Genomic DNA, 17,392 nt, shown 5'->3' with positions numbered 1-17,392 from the left:
TGAAAATCAAGTTCCTGCCACAAACAATCAGGAGGGGCATTCAAAGGAAATTATTGATTATTAAGGGATAGACGTCAGTATAACTGGAACAAAAGTGAGGCCATGAAAAGAGATAGTAACAAACACAAACCAACAGAGGCTTTGTTGAGGGAGAAGCTAGAAACTGATATGCATTGACCTTACTAGAATTTATTGGCAACATAGCAAATCATGAAGTAGACTTTATCAGCCTGATGATCTAAGATTATTAGCAAAGGTGATGAAACAAGGGCAACAGAGGTCTATAAATGAAGATATAGTTTATATGAGGTCAGCAAGATCAACAAGCCTGAAAGATCAGAATCAAAAGCAAGACAACACATGTATCAACAAAAGAGCTAACAAAAGGGAACAGTGGGACCCCAACGCCAACTTAAAATAATATATCCAGCCCTCCCGGTTATGTTCCTGTAGTCACACATAATAACAAATAGCTTTGTGTTGCAGCTTAGAACATTCTCAGTGTGTGTTGATACAAGACAACAGGTGTATATAGAAAGTTGTCCAAGGATAGCAATGAAAGGCATATTCTTCTCAAGCTTTGGGGATTATCCCAGCAGGTTTCACCAGCACAGCTTGTGGACATTATCCCACTAGTACCGAGAAAAACAAATTACTGTACAGACAATGTAAAGATGAACAAAAGATATTTATAGTCATTTCCAGAGACACAATTGAAAAAAAATAGCAATCTGATTTTATTTTACCTGAAGACACAATTGACTAAAGAGCTTTGTAGCCCATAAATGCGTCGTTCAAGCGAAGGCTGCATGACAGTGAAAGCAATCATGTTATTATGGGTGACTTTCATCTCTTTGTTTATCCCACAGTCAGTTCTACCCTCTACAAGGGGATGATTCAGCATGGAACAGAAAAGCACCAGGTTGCCAGATGGGAAGTGGGATTTACATTTGTACATAAATTCCAATTACATTGTTAACCTTTTTAATATGTTTAATACATATGAAAAAATACACGCTATACAGATTTGTTACTATATTTCAGAACATAGGTGCACAAGGAATCTAGGCTTGGTGCTCTCTTCAGTCATAAAGACCTTTTGGAGAAGGTACAAAGCTCCTACCAGGTGTTACAGCAAAGGACCAACAGCCAAACATGGATATTTTATCCCCTAAATATTAATTTGGTCTGGAATTACAAGGTATGAGCATGCTTATATGTCACTATTGACCCTCTGAGCTTTTCTTTTTTGATTTCCCATCCCATCAATCATTTGTTTACCTGGCCTATCGATTTAAAATTGCTTTGGACTCGGGAAGTTTTCACCTAAGACTTGGCATTTATCATTTCTACAAATGCTATTCATTAAAGGGGTTGGTGAACTCTTGGAATATGATATATGTATATGGTAATAGGAGCTAACTGTCCTTGTTTCAGTGTCATGTTAGTTCAACATATTGTTGTGAAAGAGGGGCTGACATGACAATGGATTGAAATCAACAAGAAGGCACTAACTATACTGTATGTTATATTTATGCATTAGGGATTTCAGTGTTGGCCAATGGTTAGAAGGTTTCTTGGTTCATTAGCTGAATTAGAAAATATGTTAGTTTTTTTACAAGGGATTATGTTCAGTGCTGCAAAGACGATTAGTCCATTAAATAGTGTGAGAACTGACTCTCTTTAGATCTTGGGGATTGAGCAATTGGCCCAACAATGGTTATCCATTTAGTACCCTTTGATTAGCTGTTAATGGGGATTCCTGCATTAAGAATGTTAACGTAAGAACCACAGTACCTTCATGGCTATCACAAAAAAAAAAACACTTTTTCATAAAGGAAAGATACTTTATTTTACTTAGAACATGATAACCCTGCTATGCCTTTACCAAGATAGAAGGGATTTCTACTATGTAATGTGTTCAAATATTGGGACATTGTATACTGTATGCTGTGTGTCCAACAAGTTGATCGCTAATCCAAAAAGGGATACTGTTGGAATGGTGAGTTTATGGATAAAACTTGAAGGAGAAGAGCCAGATGAAGAAAAACTGAGATGGAAAGAATGAAAGAGAGAAGGATATGGAGGAGCAAAAGTCAGATGGAAAGAAGAGTCCAAGAGAACAATGGAGAGAAAAGAAGGAAGATCGGATACATGTAGGATGGAAAGGGATTAAAGTAGATTAAAGTAGAGGAAGAAATGAAAAGAAAGATAGAAAGAGGGAAAAGAAGTCAGATTTGAGGAACGGTGCAAGAGAACTGTAGAGAAGAGTAGAGGAAGAATTAGAAAGAGAGCTAAGAAGAGGGAAATGAAGACACATTTAGGGAAGGGTGCAAGAGAATCATAGTATTTATATGTTTAAAACAGAGCTAGGAAGAGAGGTGGAAAGAAACATTTAGGTAGAGGAACCATTTCAAAATAGAGCCAGGAAAAGGGGGGAACTAAACATTTGGGGGAGGAGAGCAAGAGAACAGAAAAGATACAATGGATGAAAAAGAGGAAGAATGAAAAAGTGCTTAGAAAGAAGGTAGTGAGACTGAGCTAGAAGAAGACAAGTGTAAGAGACCTTATGGCTGCATTTTTCTGCATGCACGGTCCCAGTCCTGGGCATGTTTTTTGGCACTTCATTAGTTCTGGTCACCCATAAATGCATGCATGCACCTGCCTCAGCTTTCCAATGCACTCATGCAGATTATAGTTCCCAGCTACTTGTCACCTTTCACGTTGATCTTCTGCCTCTTGTCCTTTCACAATGTTTTACTTCTTTTCTTTATGACTCTTAAGCACCACAGCATTTATCCCTATGGAACATCCACTTTCCTATAGACTCCCATAAGCTGTTCCTGATTTAATGAAGGACAATAAGCACTGACCTTAATAATTCCATCAGCCTCATTGCACATTGCTTTTAGCTTGCTTTCCTCCTTCAAACAGTGTCACTAAATCTGACTTCTCCTATTCTTAATACCTGCCCCGGTATTATGTCTTCTTTATGTAGTGGGATATATATCAATAAATGATGTGACCTCTTTCCAACAAGCAGAGAGAGAAGAGTACGTCACCACCCAGGCTTGAATTGATCAAGACTTTTTATTTATGGGTGGATGGTATTTGAGAATTCTGAGGATGTTGCATTTCTGTTCTTCACGCTTGACTTATCAGAGATGGAATAAAAAAAAAAACAAGCCACGTATAGGAGAAGAACCCCAAACCACGGACACAAAAATCAATGTTATAAATGAATAAACCTTATCTAGTGAATATAAATAACCAAACCCTTCTTTCAAGGTCATTCCTACATGCTCAGCACTGACCTGTATACTAAAACCTAACCAGACTTTGCTATGCTGTACCCCTGTACCCTGTAGTGCTTGGTGGGAAACCCTTGTAAATACAACCAGTTGCCAGAAGACCATTGAAATAAACCTACATTTCAGAGGGTTGGTAAAGGGATTCTGTCAACGATTTTATGGTTTTTATTTCTGTTTACTCTGCAAATAATTCACTCTACAATATAAAATTTAATTCCTGAGCCAATAAGTATATTTAGTTGTAATATTGGTGTGTAGGTGCATCTCAGCTCATTTTGCCTGGTCATGTGATTTCAGAAAGAGCCAGCACTTTAGGATGGAACTGCTTTCTGGCAGGCTGTTGTTTCTCCTACTCAATGTAACTGAATGTGTCTCAGTGGGACCTGGATTTTACTATTGAGTGCTGTTCTTAGGTCTACCGGGCAGCTGTTATCTTGTGTTAGGGAGCTGCTATCTGGTTACCTTCCAATTGTTCTGTTGTTAGGCTGCTGGGGGGTGATATCACTCCAACTTGCAGTACAGCATTAAAGAGTGACTAAAGTTTATCAGAGCACAAGTCACGTGACTGGGGGCAGCTGGGAAACTGACAATATGTCTAGCCCCATGTCTGATTTCAAAATTAAAAAAAATCAATTTGCTCTGATTTCAGTGCAGAATTCTGCTGGAGCAGCACTATTAACTGATGCATTTTGAAAATAATAAAAAAGTATTTTCCCATGACATTATATTTTTAAAAAGTAGAAATTGTAAATGAGATCTGCAGTCCATGACCTACTCAGGAAGTGAATGTGATTATATGAAGGAGAGATCCATTGTCTCAAGCAATGTGCATTATCTGGGGCCATCTCGGTTGTATCTATGGTCAGCGTTGATGTGTGGGTGCACAAAGGTGAATCTTATTGTTTTTCAAGCCCGGTGGTTAGAACAAATGTTCCCAGTGACATTGGTAAAGTAACGAGGAATGTATTTTGACAAAGGACCATTCAGTTGCATTTTGCAGACTGAATGAGGCTTCAAGGCTGTTTCTTACAACCTCATATTTAAAATCTTTTTAGTGAGCACATGGTGTGACTAGAAGTATTCACCATTTTTTATTAACAATGTCATATTAAAAGCTTTCTGACAGGTACACACATTCTTATTTTAAGGAACTTTAAGGGAATAGGCTACTTTTTTTTCTAAGCTTCCAAGAACCTTGCAATGTTGACTCTGCAGTTGTTAGACCTTTTGTTTACAAAGAATAACGTCAGCAACAGGAACAGACCAAATATTATAAATCATACTATATTGCTAAAAGTATGGAGATAACAACCTGTCCATCATCCAACATTCCCAAAGCAAAGAGGATTACTTTCCCTTTGCTGTTATAACAGTCCCTACTCTTCTGGGAAGGTTCCACTAGATGTTGGGACATTGTTGCTGGGAGTTGTTTCCATTCAGCCTCAAGAGCATTAGTGAGGTTGGACACTGATGTCGGGGATCAACCTCATGGGAGTTCCAATACATATCACAAGGGTTCAGTTGGGTTGCCCCTCTCCTTTTGCTGCTATAACTTCCCCTTCTCTTCTGGGAAGGTCCCACTATATGTAGGAACATTGTTACTGGGAGTTGCTTCTATTCAACAAGAGCATTAGTGAGGTTGGACACTAATTTTGGGGATTAGGCTCACAGTTGGGGTTTCAATTCATCCCACAGGGTTTTAGTTAGGTTGCCCCTCGTTTGCTGCTATAACTGACCCTACTCTTCTGGAAGGGTCTCCACTAGATGTTGGGACATTGTTGCTAGGAGTTGCTTCCGTTCAACCACAAGAGCATTTGTGAGGTTGGGCACTGATGTTGGGGTTCAAGTTCATGAGGGTTCCAATACATCCCACAGGGGTTCAGTTAGGTTGCCCCTCCCTTTGCTGCTATAACTGACCCTTCTCTTCTGGGAAGGTTCCCACTAGATGTTGGGACATTGTTGCTGGGAGTTGCTTCCATTCAGACTCAAGAGCATTAGTGAGGTTGGGCACTGATGTTGGGGATCAAGTTCATGGGGGTTCCAATACATCCCACAGGGGTTCAGTTAGGTTGCCCCTCCCTTTACTGCTATAACTGCCCCTTCTCTTCTGGGAAGGTTCCCATTAGATGTTGGAACATTGTTGCTGGGAGTTGTTTCTATTCAGACACAAGAGCATTAGAGAGGTTGGGCACTGAGATTGGGGATCAGGCTTGGCTTATAGAATTATAGTCCATTCCACAAGTGATCAACTGGACTTCACACCCTCATCTCAGAAAACCCGTTCTATATGTTCCTTACTTCATAAATAAAGGCATAAATGTAAAACATAGAATAACATAGAATCAACCCATCGGCACATCAAATCTCATGGTCAATTACTATGCTGCATCTTCTGTGTAGCTGAACAGATCCTCGGGATTCTGGGATTTCATTCAGAACAATTTGTGGCCTGGACTGTATATTTCAGAATCAGACAAACTGAACTTGTTTGTATGGGAATAGGAAATGGAAGATACTCCTGGAGAAGGTTGGAGCTGTATATACAAGTATAGAATCCATTATTCAGAAACTTGTTGTCATCTCCTATAGACTCCATTTTAATCAAATAATACAAATGTTTAGCCGAGGGTAGTCTTAGATATCGCTTTTGTATAACCGTGGCTCCAGTTGTACCTTGTCACTGCTGTTTCTGACTCTTGAGCATTGTATCGTACAGTCATAAAACCCAGAGGCCGAAAAGGTTCGAATTTCAAAACTTGACATACAGCGACACGTAGCAAGGATTTTTTTATTTTATTTAATGTCTTTTTGTTTTGGCTCAATGTGTTTCTGCACATCCAGAATAAATCACAATATGGCCGTACCTGTGCACAATGCCATGAAGAGTCTTTATGGTTTTGCTTCTCGGGAAATTTAAAGTGGCTCTGGATACGCAGTTATATCGTAATCCTATTGGCAAGAAACAGAAGTGTTTGATTTTTATAAATGAGAAATCCCCCGTATTTACTGTACTGGGATATGTTCTTATCCAGAAAGAAATGAAGGTATTTTGCTTTTTTGGTGTTCTGATTGGAAATTAAACCCCTTCTGCAGCTCTCAGGTGAATTAAAGTAGCAGCGCACACCTGTGTTCAATATGAGTCAAATAACCAGGGCTTATATCTTATATACTTGCTGTCTATATCTCCGGCTTACAGATAAGGAGAGTTGCAATAAGCAAGGGGTTCATGTAGGCCGGTGAATCTGATTAACTTCTCCACCTTATAGAATTGCGGAGAAGAACTAAAGAGGGTGGGATCAAGTGAAAGAATGAAAGCCTTCCTGACATCAATATTCTGCAATATATAGTTCAACAAACAAAACATATTAAGACAAAACAATCAGATACAATGATTTTGAAAACAGGTTTACATTTCCACTTTAATGCACCATTTGCAGCCTCTGTATAAGGGAGTAATTGCTACTTGACGATGCAAAGTTCAGGGATAACCCAATGATGCCAATAACCAATAAGGAGTCTACTGGCCTCAAAGGGGATCCACTGTAGCACCTTCATCTCAGAATACTTTAAGGGTGCCAAAATATGACTTCACTATATCAAGGTGCTAAAAAATACCCACTCGATATCAATCAGGGATGATAATGGAGGGGTAGTCTAACTGTTTGAGGGCAATGCTCTACTGCAGGGTTCTATAGGGATGTACCTGTAGATCATGATCCTTTGGGTACCAAAGCACCATTGAGGTCTCCTGTATTGCCTGTTAGGTACTATTATGCAAGCTGGGGAACCGGCACATCTTCTTGCCTATCACAAATCTGGTTTCCAGACACTCTCCTCTCCAGGCCACGTCCTTATCCCATGCTCGGTTCCCCATGTTGTGCCTGCTCCTCATTGTCTAGGGGAGTGGTCCCCAACCCATTGGATGTTACTATCAGTGGCCTCAAAACTGGTTCTTAGTATTGAGTTCCAGGCTTGGAGGCAAGTTTTGCTTGTATAAAAACGCTTATGCATCATATAGACACTGGGTTTCATTTGGAGTGATTGAACTTGATGGACTTTGGTATTTTTTCAACCCAACTTAACTATGTAACTATGAAATTAACTATATATTATGATATTATACATTATTAACTGGCTATCTGTCCTGACTTTCTATCGTTCTTATGAGAGGTAGTGTCAATGATACAGTCTTGTTTGCCTTTCCCAAACGGCCAAGCACCATCAAGGGATGAATGCCAAGACCAAGGCCAACCAGTAAATGAGTCTATTGAAGGTCCTACACATCTAGTCTATTCCACAATAGGTAGAGTAGTAGGACACTACTCCTACCACCCATTGTTCTTTGACTTGGTTCCTTCAGCCTTCCACCTTAAAACCAGGAAACTTTTATAAGAGCAAATAATGTGAACAATGAGCTATTTGGGGAGAAAAGCTGCCATTTCCATGATTTCACCACCTGAGTTTATTTCTTCCCGAAACTGAAAATGCTTCCCTTACTGTACAGCAGGCTCTGGCCCATCTGTTCCAAACAGATTTCATTCCACTTTTCCGCTGTTAGAAAATCACAACACAAATTAAAGTCGCTCTAATTTTCGGAACGTGAGTTAATTAAGCCTTTGAAGAGGGAAAAATTCCGGCGTAGATTAAAGAGAAGTTCTTCAGACGTATATTCATTTTTATGGGGAATATTTGGGCTTTGCTTGAGAGCAGTGATTTTTGGGCTGGTTGGAATCGTCGGTAGGTAGAGCGAGCATCGGCATCCCGAGATGAATTTACCGTTCCAAAATGCCGATATCTCATTTACATGTAATTGGCCCGAGTACAGAAACCTGCATAGGTGTGTGTTTCCTGCACAATTTGGCCTGTTTGGAGCCCTAAAGGCGTGGAATTGTCCAACCTTAGTACAGGCAGATGCTTTAATGACTCCGCCATCTGTTACTATTGCCGACGCACATCTACGTTTTTATTTCCAGCACTTTGCATCTATTGTTCTAATCCTCAAACACTGCTCGAAGCTATTCCGACGCACTCACAGGGTATGTTGTTCAACATTTGCTACAATATTTAGGCTAATTATTTTTCCTTTCAGGCTTCCCCTCAGTGCAGTTCTGTTGTTAGAGGCAGAACAGTATCACTCATGTATTATAAGGGATAATGTACCCCCTACTGTAAATGATAAGGATATTAGAAGTCACTGAGGGGTTGTTCTGTGACCATATAAAGACACAAGGCTGCAGGCTGAGTTATACAGGGAACTCTGAGTATCACTCATGTATTATAAGGGATAATGTACCCCCTACTGTAAATGATAAGGATATTAGAAGTCACTGAGGGGATTTTCTGTGACCATATAAAGGCACAAGGCTGCAGGCTGAGTTATACAGGGAACTCTGAGTATCACTCATGTATTATAAGGGATAATGTACCCCCTACTGTAAATGATAAGGATATTAGAGGTCAATGAGGGGATGTTCTGTGACCTTATAAAGACACAAGGCTGCAGGCTGATTTATACAGGGAACGCTTGAGTATCACTCATATATTATGAGGGATAATGTACCCCCTACTGTAAATGATAAGGATATTAGAAGTCCCTAAGGGGTTGTTCTGTGACCATATAAAGGCACAAGGCTACAGGCTGAGTTATACAGGGAACTCTGAGTATCACTCATGTATTATAAGGGATAATGTACCCCCTACTGTAAATGATAAGGATATTAGAAGTCACTGAGGGGTTGTTCTGTGACCATATAAAGGCACAAGGATGCAGGCTGAGTTATACAGGGAACTCTAAATATCACTCATGTATTATAAGGGATAATGTACCCCCTACTGTAAATGATAAGGATATTAGAAGTCACTGAGGGGTTGTTCTGTGACCATATAAAGGCACAGGGCTGCAGGCTGAGTTATACAGGGAACTCTAAATATCACTCATGTATTATAAGGGATAATGTACCCCCTACTGTAAATGATAAGGATATTAGAAGTCACTGAGGGGTTGTTCTGTGACCATATAAAGGCACAGGGCTGTAGGCTGAGTTATCACTTATAATACATCTCTACCATTGACTGTGAGTTACGGGGCTCAGCGCAACTAGAGAATTTGGTGTTTGTTTGAATTTAATTTGTCACTCACTTGGGATAATTTATCAACATTAGGCAAATTTTCCCATGGGCAGTAACCCATGGCAACCAATCAAATTGTAGCATTCATATTTCTACGTGCAGTTGCCTAAAAAGCCAACCACTTATTGGTTGCTATGGGTTACTGCCCACAGGCAACTATAGTGTTGATAAATGAACCCCACTGTTTGACATGGGAGAGAAATGAATTCTCAGAGGATCCTTCAATCAGGGCACAGCGCCCTCTGGTGAAAAAAACTAAAATATAATTAATCCTTATTGGAAGATCCAAATTATGGAAAGACCACTTATACGGAAAACCCCATGTCCCAAGTGAGTATGTATTGCAGAGTACCTGCATTCGTATAACACCCACATACAGACTATAAATTCTATACTGTTTCATTTCTTTACTGAGGCCTCCTACCCCAGGCTCCCCAGAAGCTTCCGACCCCTCCATAGAGTCCAGAGAGACAAAAGCCTGTGCTGCCTCCTCTTATATTGACTCAGGAGCTGCAATCACTACTTAAATAAACAGGCGATTCACCTTTAACTTTTCGGTCAATTCTAAACAACCTTTCAATTGGTCTTCCTGATTTGTTACAGCTATTATTTGCCTTATTCTTCTGACTCTTTCAAAGACGGGGTCACTGACCCCATCTAAAAAACAATTGCTCTGTAAAGGTGACCATACACTGAGAGATCCGCTTGTTTGGTGATGGCACCAAACCTTGAGGTGGACGATATCAGGCTGATCTGATCATGGGCCCTAGGACCCAACGATCAAATCATAACAAAGGGTAAACGGCGATTGGATTACGGGACAACATCAATGAACAGATGCACCCGAGATTTTTACCCCTGCCCTATCGATATCTGGCCAACTTTTGGCCAGATATCGATCGGGGAAGCCCATCGGAGGGCCCCATACACAGGCCAATAAGCTGCCGACTCGGTCTGTCCGCAACTTTTATGTTTTATCATATTTATTGTTATTGTGCCTTTTTATTCCTCATCTTTCTATTCAGGCCTCTCCTATTCATATTCCAGTCTCTTATTCAAATCAATGCATGGTTGCTAGGGGAATTTGGACCCTAGCAACCAGATGGCTGGAATTGCAAACTGGAGAGCTGCTGAATAAAAAGCTAAATAACTCAAAAACCACAAATAATAAAAAATGAAAACCAATTGCAGATTGTCTCAGAATATCCATCTCTACGTTGTACTAACAGTTAATTTAAAGGGGAACAACCCATTAAGGCAGTGGTGCTGATTAGAGGAATGGGATGTCGGAGGCATTACTATTATTTATATATTTATATAATGAGCCACAGAGCTGCTGATAAAGGGTTAAACTGGATGCCCCAGTGACGACGTATGAGCCGCATGTGAATAGAAGGAGCCCGTGGAACGATGTTTATTCATAGATATTACACCAGTGATTAGATTCTGCCTTTCTCTGCATTTAGAAAAGGTCACAAAGTAAAAACTGCTTTCCTGGGAGAGAAAAAAGAAGACGTTCCAATTTGTATTCAGGCCCTGGATCATTTGGCAAAGCTGCCGGCTGAGAGCTGATGGGAATGTCAATGGGATTCATAGGGGCCCGGCAACTGGGATTGGCATTTCACTTCATATTCTGTATAGATTGTCCCTATACATTATCCATAGAGTTTCATGTACATTGTAACAGCTCAGCGCAGCCCCAAAGAGGCAAACGATAGGCTTAGTCATTAAAGGGACACTGTCATGGAAAATTTTTTTTTCAAAATGAATCAGTTAATAGTGCTGCTCCAGCAGAATTCTGCACTGAAATCCATTTCTCAAAAGAGCAGACAGATTTTTTTATATTCAATTTTGAAATCTGACATGGGGCTAGACATTTTGTCAATTTCCCAGCTGCCCCCAGTCATGTGACTTGTGCCTGCACTTTAGGAGAGAAATGCTTTCTGGCAGGCTGCTGTTTTTCCTTCTCAATGTAACTGAATGTGTCTCAGTGGGACCTGGATTTTACTATTGAGTGTTGTTCTTAGGTCTACCAGGCAGCTGTTATCTTGTGTTAGTGAGCTGTTATCTGGTTACCTTCCCATTGTTCTTTTATTTGGCTCCTCTGGGGGGGAAGGGAGGGGGTGATAATCACTCCAACTTGCAGTACAGCAGTAAAGAGTGACTGAAGTTTATCAGAGCACAAGTCACATGACATGGGGCAGCTGGGAAATTGACAAAATGTCTAGCCCCATGTCATATTTCCAAATTGAATATAAAAAAAATCTGTTTGCTCTTTTGAGAAATGGATTTCAGTGCAGAATTCTGCTGGAGTAGCACTATTAACTGATTCATTTTGAAAAAAAAAATTCTTCCCATGACAGTATCCCTTTAAGGGTGAGGTGATTGATTGGCTGGTATAGGACTGGGGCCAACTGTGGCCCTAAACAAGAAACCAGACCTGATACAGGAGCCAGTGCAGACCCAATACTTAATGCTCCCCAAGAACAACAGAACAAGAACACAGATAGCCGTGTTAGCAACCCATAGCAACCAATCAGAAGTGTACTGGGCAAAATATCTACAGTAATTTTCCTTTATCTCATTGCGATTAATGAATTTTTTTTCACCAGGCATAGATTTGCGGCAAAATTACGCTTTTCGGCATCTGCGTATTTGTTCAGGAAACTTCAGCAAAAAAAAAAAACGTTTTGCCACAACAAAAAAGTCACCGAAAAAAAAAACTTCCATTGGACAAAAAAGTCGCCACAAGAAAAATGACCAGTGTCTTTAATGCATTTGGACTGAGAAAAAATTGTCACACAAACATAAAAAAAGTTGATGCCTACTGACTTTGATTTTTTTTTACAGTTTCCCAAATTTTTCGGCAAAACGGGATGGATTCATTTATCACTAATTGTGATCCTTATACCAGAAATTAGATAAAATGATGCCCTGCAATTGGGGCCTCTGACAAAAAAAATCTGTACAGATTATGAACAAATTTAGGGGCTGTTCCTGCTGAATTGTGCTTAGTACAGGGGAATAACTATGCTGCCATAGTTTTATGGGATCTCTCTGTACAGACTATGAGCAAACTTAGGGACTGTTCCTGCTGAATTGTGCTTAATACAGGCAATACCTATGCTGCTATAGTTTTATGGGATTTCTCTGTACAGACTATGAGCAAACTTAGGGGCTGTTCCTGCTGAATTGTGCTTAGTACATGGGAATACCTATGCTGCCATAGTTTTATGGGATCTCTCTGTACAGACTATGAGCAAATTTAGGGGCTGTTCCTGCTGAATTGTGCTTAGTACAGGCAATACCTATGCTGCTATAGTTTTATGGGATCTCTCTGTACAGACTATGAGCAAACTTAGGGGCTGTTCCTGCTGAATTGTGCTTAGTACAGGGAATACCTATGCTGCCATAGTTTTATGGGATCTCTCTGTACAGACTATGAGCAAACTTAGGGACTGTTCCTGCTGAATTGTGCTTAGTACAGGGAATACCTATGCTGCCATAGTTTTATGGGATCTCTCTGTACAGACTATGAGCAAACTTAGGGGCTGTTCCTGCTGAATTGTGCTTAGTACAGGGAATACCTATGCTGCCATAGTTTTATGGGATCTCTCTGTACAGACTATGAGCAAACTTAGGGACTGTTCCTGCTGAATTGTGCTTAGTATAGAGAATACCTATGCTGTCATAGTTTTATGGGATCTCTCTGTACAGAATATGAACAAACTTAGGGGACTGTTCCTGCTGAATTGTGCTTAGAACAGGGAATACCTATGCTGCCATAGTTTTATGGAATCTCTCTGTACAGACTATGGCAAATCTAGGGGGCTGTTCCTACTGGAATATGTTAAGTAGTATAATACTATAGGGCTCATTTATGAGCAAATGTGTAAGTGCATAATGGTGCATTTCTAGCCTAAATAATTAAAACTAAAAACTGGACCCGGTGGGAAGTGAAAGGAAAACAATTATGTATCAAACCCTTAAAAAATTACCATTAGAACAGTATAAGTTAAACACGGTTTTATAATTAGTGTTTGTAGGGACCCATAGGGTTAATATGTCCCTATGGCTTTAAATCCCTACCCTTCCTCCTTCCCCTAGTTGCTGGGCAGAAGCCCATGTATCTAGTGTCAATCTACATATCTTAGTTATTGGCCAAGAGAAGTAATGACAACTTCCTACCACACTTTAATATAGTGTATGGAAAGGGGTGGCTCTTCCTCTTTGGCTTCTAGAAGTTCCTATTGAGCCTGGGTATACCAAGGCCCAGTAAAGCCCTTTTGCCCTAAACGCACCTTTAGTGTCTGAGTCAGGGAGCAGGGACCCATGAACGAGGTTAGCTAGAGTCAGGGTTATATCTGTTGTAGACTTTCTTGGAGAGTGAGATAGAGAGGAGAGAGAGAAAGAGCAGCTTTGTGCTCCATGAAGCACGTTTAGCAGGAAGTAGCCTCCTAGATTGCCCTTAGTGAAAGGACAACAGTGGATATGGTGTCAGGCTTAGACTTCTTCTGCACTGGGTGAGATCCGGACCACTTCAAGGTACATCTGCCTGCAGGAACTGCTTTACTACTTGACTAGTTCGCTGGTATTTCAATACTGCTATTGCCTCATTATTGTAAGTAACGCTGTGGGTCGTTTGTCTTGGACAAATAAACTTGTTTTTACTGCAAGAACCTCCTGGTGTCCATTCTTTCCTATTTTTGCTGTACAGTAGCCTGTGGGAGTTGTAGTTACACTACACCACACCTAGAACCTTCCACTTAGCAAAGGCCCTGCCTGAAGTGTTAGAGTCACGTGTAACCCATGCGCTAATCACTAGCTGGACATTAACCCCGTTTGGTCTGCCTAGCCCAATTTAGCGTTACATGTTTTTGATTAATTTCTGGATATATTCAGACCCCCCAAAGTATCAAGTTATGGTCCTTGAATATGATCTTTATCTAGAGTATTCTGCCTAGAGAGCTGAATGTGCAGCCAGATAGAGAAGCTCTCCTGAGACTTGTAGGATCTATAGAAGAGACAGAGTGGGCAGAGACAGCAGAGACAGCAGAGACAGCAGAGCTTCCTTAACATGGCGGAATGTAGATAAGTCTAACCCGTGGGTGGGACGGTGCCTCGTTACTATGCTCTCTGAGCTCTCCAACTGTAACAGAACTGCAAATATTTCCATTTAAATGCTGATTTTGACTCGGCATCTTGGCCTTGTGCTGCTGAATCCATTTCATTAGAAAGTAAAATACAGACGGAATGTTCCCATCACCTGGGGACCCCGAGCTGCTGTGCTGCTTCATCACAGATATACAGTGCATATATATGTGTTTTATGTGTCTTAATACAATAATACAAGTTATTTCTCTTTTTGTTGCTGGTGGAGGTGAATGAATTGAGTTGTTGGGCAGGAGGAATCCATCAAGGGTTATTCTATGGAATTTCACTTTCACGTGTGTTGTTACATGAAGCCTTTAATAAAGGGTAACCTGACCAATAGTTACCTGAAAAAATGCATCTCTTCATATCTCTCATTGTACCAATTATTAAAGTATCCAAGACCTACCTGTAATGGGGTAGGAGTCAAACCAGTTCTTTAATTTCATGACCAAAAGAAAGTCAATCCAGTAGAATAGTAAAAATTTGGAAGAAAATTTGGAAAACGTGTGTAGATCCATTGTTTTGATAGAAAATGTAACCAACAATAACACCTTGATTTCAGGTCCAGCTACAGTCTATGATTGGGCGAAGGTGCCCTTGTAAAGTAGTTTATCCGTGTCCCAGACAGAAACGTGAGTTGCCTTCCCTGAAGGTTTTTATGACAATGTGTGAATAGCATTGACTGAAGGGCCACACGGGAAGGTAAGTGGTGGCAGAGGCCAATAATGCAAATATATTCAAGGTGAATGGAAGGAGCTCTCAGTGGAATTAAATTTTACAAATTACACACATGACATGGGGGTCACTGAGGGAGATTAATGGGATAGAGATCTCCCCTTCTGTAGGACAAGGCCCTCTTTAAGCCAAGGGAAGTCAAGCTGCGTAATTCACCTTGAAGTCAAGAGGTGGGATGGATGATCCTGGATTCACCTTCTTTTTCCTAACGTCAACTGGGGGTCCATAATTCAACATTTGGGAAAGGTGGACACAGTTTTCATGTGACAATATATAACAATATACCATCCAGATCTGTAAATCTTATAACTGACAATAAAACTCTATTTTTTTAATAGGAATTATTTTGCTATATGAGTCCTCTAGAGATCATTCAAGGACCTTACCTTGAACATGGAACAAAGTTATGGGCAGCAGTTGTAGAAAAAAAAATAACATTATCCACCATAAAGGGATTCAAAGGGAGGTGGAACCAGGATGAAGGATTTGGATTATGAAGAGTGACTTCTTCTTAATGGGATTGATTTAGCTCATGGAATAGGTGTCTGAGAGGTGATATGATTACAAAATGTAAATGTATTCAAGGTGAAGAGAGGAAAAACTCTCAATGGGATTTCATTGGAAGGAGTGTGAAGATGTTAAAAGGACGTTCCCGAAGATTGATGGACTGGACGGCAGGTATTCCATAGCCGCGAAAGTCACATTCATAGAACTATAAAGGCAGGAGAACGTACACTAAATATGTCAATCACTCACTTTTAATGTTTTCTTTCTATTTAGAGCCATGATCACTGAAAAAGCAAGAGGCAAGCAGTAGAATATGTATAGGGAAGATCTGCTTGGAGATTGGGGAGCTGAGTAGCACCAGCCATAAGAGAGCAGAAGAAGAATGATTAGAGAAGATTGGCCATAGACGCATCGATAATATTTTATTATTATTTATTATTTGGTGTGTGTATGGTGGGATTCAGCTTACTGCTCAAATTCAAATAAACACATGTCCAGCGCTATATTAGGGGTTTCTCCAATTATAATTTATAGCCATAATGCCTGGTATTTGTTTCAATTAACACTCACTCTGCCCTGGACCCTGGGCCATAATTGAACTGAGAGCGATAGATTCTGTTTCGAGAGGGCTCTGGAGTGCGCCACCTAACCAATAAATGCATGGTGTGTATGGTGGGAGACAAGAAGACTTGGATATCGGCCGGTTCATTGATGGGGGCCAGCCACAAAATTTGGATATGGCGCCTTTGAAGGCACCAGAACAATGGCCATTGATAGTGCTAAATCATCAGAAACAGGTAGAATTCTGAATATCTGACAATTCAGCTCTACACGTGTGTATTGAAACAAATGATCTTTATCCATGAGAAATCATAATTGTAATGTCTATGGCCAAGTGAAGGTAAAGCATTAATGTAAGATGCGGAATTGGGTTCACCAGCATATACTTGCCACTTGTACCTGTAACCTCTGTGCCAGTTGCACTTTTATTAATGCAAAATACACTTGAAGCTTGATCCCTATACTAGATATATATATATATATCAGAGTCACTTTAGCATCTTACAGGGCAAAATAGACTTCCTTGTATTGCCTCCTGCTTGGCAAGTGTCGTTGTGAGACCAACACCCTTTTAGCTTTTAATTCACCCTTATCAGAAGCATCTGCAATGCCTAATGTGCAAATAAGAGGCAGCCTTCCTGCTGTTGGAGCATGTTCCTATGTCCCCCTCCCCATCCATATCTTATATGATACCCTCCAGGAATAAGAATTCAATGTACATGCAAGAATCCCTTGTGCTTCTGCATCTTCATCTGCTTATCTAGAAATGAGTATTTACTCCTATCTGCAAATTAAATTCTGATTTCTGGTGCCTTTTTTTGACATTGTTGATTGTTAAAGTGACACTGGCACCTGCAGGGAAATTGGAAAAAAATCTATTTATCTTTAAAAATAAATTACTGATTGCTGCCTCCCATATGACTTGGACAAGAGGGTGCTCCTCCTCCTGCCATTGGAACTGTTGGAATAGAGCTGTCATGGAGATTGCCATCTTG

Source organism: Xenopus laevis, chromosome 6S (genome assembly GCF_017654675.1).
Source record: "Xenopus laevis strain J_2021 chromosome 6S, Xenopus_laevis_v10.1, whole genome shotgun sequence".
In the NCBI taxonomy this organism is placed as follows: domain Eukaryota; kingdom Metazoa; phylum Chordata; class Amphibia; order Anura; family Pipidae; genus Xenopus; species Xenopus laevis.
The sequence above is the reverse complement of the archived record's forward strand: the minus strand, read 5'-3'. Positions refer to the sequence as shown.